The sequence below is a fragment of the Dipodomys merriami genome, unplaced genomic scaffold, assembly GCF_024711535.1.
Source record: "Dipodomys merriami isolate MVZ:Mamm:240054 unplaced genomic scaffold, mDipMer1.0.p SCAF_57, whole genome shotgun sequence".
NCBI classification, from domain to species: domain Eukaryota; kingdom Metazoa; phylum Chordata; class Mammalia; order Rodentia; family Heteromyidae; genus Dipodomys; species Dipodomys merriami.
The window spans coordinates 7,292,868-7,296,263 of record NW_027206146.1 but is presented as its reverse complement, the minus strand read 5'-3'; the positions used below and the strand labels follow the sequence as shown (position 1 = coordinate 7,296,263).

Sequence of the window (3,396 nt, the reverse complement as noted above, 5' to 3'; positions counted from 1 at the left end):
AGAACTCCTAACAAATTCAGAGCCTTGTACAAGTTAAATAACCCTCTTGGGATAGGATGGGGGTTGCCAGACCTTTCTATAAACTTCTCTGACATTATAAGTTGATTTAGGAAGAGTTCCCTCTTTTTGCCCAATTTTCCTTACAGACCCTGAAGACTAGAAGCCTCAGACATGTTCAAAGATCCCTTTGTATACTAATATGCCATGCTAACAAAGTTGTCTAAACATTTTCTGCTCTTTGTCATCTAGTTCTCAAATAACTGTGAAAAATGTTTGTTGTGTTTGTATTTTGCCTCATAGTTGCCTTTGTGTTGTCTGTCTAATAATGACCACACAGTTTTATCATATTGGACAAAATAATGTCACTTTGAATTGGAATTCCAAAAGAATCTATGGTCAATTTATATATATATATATATATATATATATATATATATATATATATATATATATTTTTTTTTTTTTTTTTTTTTTTTTTTTTTTTTTTTTTTTGTCAGTCATAGGGCTTGAACTTTGGGCCTGAGCATTGTCCCTTAGCTCTTCAGCTCACGGCTAGCCACTGTGTCACTTCCAGTTTCCTGGTTTTTAATGGAGATAAGCGTCTCATGGACTTTCCTCCCTGGGCTGGCTTTGAACCTGGATCTTCAGTCTCAGCCTCCTGAGTATATAGGATTACAGGTGTGAGCCCCAGGCACATGGCCAACTTTCTTTTTTTTTAATTTTAATTTTTATATTTTGTGAACATACTGTACAGCGCGGTTACAATTACATGGGCAGGATAATGCATTCATTTCTTATCAAGCATTGCAGCCTCCTCCTTTGTTTATCCTTCACATCCCTTCCCAGCCTACGCCCCCCCCCAATCTTCCCCCCCAAACCTCCCCCCTCACCCCCCCCCCCGCAGCTAATGTTGTAAAGCTCGTTTTTGACGTGACATCTTGTACTTCTCATTGCCAACTTTCATTTTTATAATCTAATTGAGCATTAAAACTCCTGTACAGCGTGCGCGGGGGGCGGCCGGCGATGGTGCGCGTGGAGGGCGCTGCGGGGGCGCGGCAAGGCCAGGCCAGGTGAGGGGCCACCAGGTGCCTGAGCCCTGGAGGCTGGCAGCCCACCGACGAGGACTCTAGGTGTGCAGACGCGGCCCTGATCCCTGATGACTGAACTACAGCAAGAAGTGGACAACATGAGGCCTGCGAAGGTGCTCGGGAAGAGGGAGAGCAAAGCCTCACTCCGAGGCTGAGAATGGTATGGAGGACAGAAAGAAAGTGTGCAGGTCCCCACAGTCCAGTCGCCTGCCCCATCCACGGAAGCTGAATCTCCAGACCAGAAAAAGAGCATCTGCCTGCGGTCAAAATCCAGTTTTGAGGGTGCAGCTGTGTCAGGTGACAAGAACGGATGCAAAACAGAAAGCAGAAATGTCCCTAAGACTGAAAGGAAAAAATCTTCATCTTTCAGCCAGTACAAGGCAAACATGCAGTTTCACAAGTTGTTCCTTGAAGTCCCAACCGAGGAGCCTCTGAGACACAGTGTTACATGTGCTCTACAGAAAGAAATACTGTGCCAAGGAAAGCTCTTTGTATCAGAGAACTGGATTTGTTTTCATTCCAAGGTCTTTGGAAAAGACACTAAGATCACTATTCCAGTTTTCTCAGTACCCTAATAAAGAAAACCAAAACTGCTCTTCTGGTGCCAAATGCTCTGATCATAACAACAGTCACAGACAGGTACATATTCATCTGTTACTCTCCAGAGATTCCACATACAAACTGCTCAGATCTGTGTGTGGACACTTAGACAATTCGAGTGTTGGTAACAGTCCCAATCCATCTTCTCCTGAAAACAGCTTCCGGGAAGACCGCCCTTCATCTTTGCCTCTGGACTTCAATGATGAATTCTCAGACCTCGATGGAGTGGTTGAACAAAGAAGGCAGGACACGGAAGGATACAGCAGTTCAGGTTCTCAGACTCTGTAATCAGAGAACTCCCGAGACTTCCACGTGACACAATCCCAGACAGTTCTGAATGCCACCAAAGTGGAGGCAAAACCACCTTGGGCCGACACCCATTTGAACAGAGTGCCTGATGGTAAAGCCAAGAACCTTCCCACACATGGTCAGTCAGAAACAATTGGAATCTTACCTAAAGTCAAGTCTGAGAAATGTCCAGCTGTTCAGCATATTCTTATATTCTATGCAATTGTTGTGTGTGCACTTATCATCTCCACTTTCTACATGAGATACAGAATTAACACTCTGGAGGAGCAGCTGGGGTCCCTGACATCCATTGTGGACACCCACAGTACTGAACAGACTGTCTCATTGGGCTGGGGTCTGAAGTACAGTTAAACGTGGAGGTCCTCTGCCAAGAGCTCACAGCCAACACAGTGAAACCAGAAAAGATTCAAAACAACTTTCAAAAGCTGCTAGAGAATGGTGACTGACCAACCAGACCCGCTGGGGCCAATGTAATACCTCAGTTTCCCCTGAAGAAGGTGCTCACGAGGGGTTCTTATTGAGGGCCTGTACTGGTCGGAGGCACAAGCGGATAAGAATCAGCTTGTTTGTGTTTGCCCTTGAAGAGCTCCAGCTCAGGAAAAGGGAGAAGGGGAATCGTTTGCTTCTTGTGCAATAAAAGTTGATCTTGTCTCTCTGAGAAAGTGTTTGCTGTTCTTGTTTCTGCTGCTGTGTAAGAAAACAGACCCATCTCGGGAGGCCTCAGGAGGGGCCAGGAGGACACTGTGGAATGCCTGTAGTTCCAGATTATCTTGACTGTCAATGAACACTCCACTTCATGCCTTTTTAACCCTTCCTCTCTTCCTTCTCTCTCCCTCCATCTCTAAGTCACCAGCCTTCAGACTAAGGGATACATGGTGACCCACAAGGCCCATGTGGTTCTTTACAAATTAGCCATGAGTCTCCAGAAATGCAATGAATGTCTAACTAGACATGCTTGCTTCAAACAGAACCGACATTTCTCTTTTTCTCTCTCTTTCTCATTCTTTTGCTGATATGTTCTGATGTAAATCATATCTGTATCATAATTTCTCAATGCAGTTTTAGTAAGAATGCTAAATAGAGTGGATTAAAGTATAAAAAAAAAAAAAACTCCTGTACATAGGGGCTGGGAAGGTGGCTCTGTTGTAGAGCGCTTGCCTTGCATGCCTGAGGCCCTGGGTTCGATTACTCAGCACCATATAAGCAAAAAGAAGAAACTGGAAGTGGCACTGTTGCTCAAGTGGTAGAGCACTGAACTTGAGCTAAAGAGCTGAGGGACAGCGCCCAGGCCCAGAGTTCAGGATCCATGACCCGACCCACAAAAACAAAAAAACCAAAAAAAAACAAAAAAATTCTTGTACATAAGTAGGAGTATAAGTGTATGTGAAACTGTTCAAAA

The 3,396-nt window shown here is 44.4% G+C and overlaps 1 pseudogene; it reads left to right on the top strand.

Annotated features, from left to right (window-relative positions):
* The first annotated feature begins 1,129 nt into the window (after window positions 1-1,129).
* Window positions 1,130-2,488, top strand: LOC138812566 (GRAM domain-containing protein 2B pseudogene; annotated as a pseudogene).
* The last annotated feature ends 908 nt before the right edge of the window (window positions 2,489-3,396 follow it).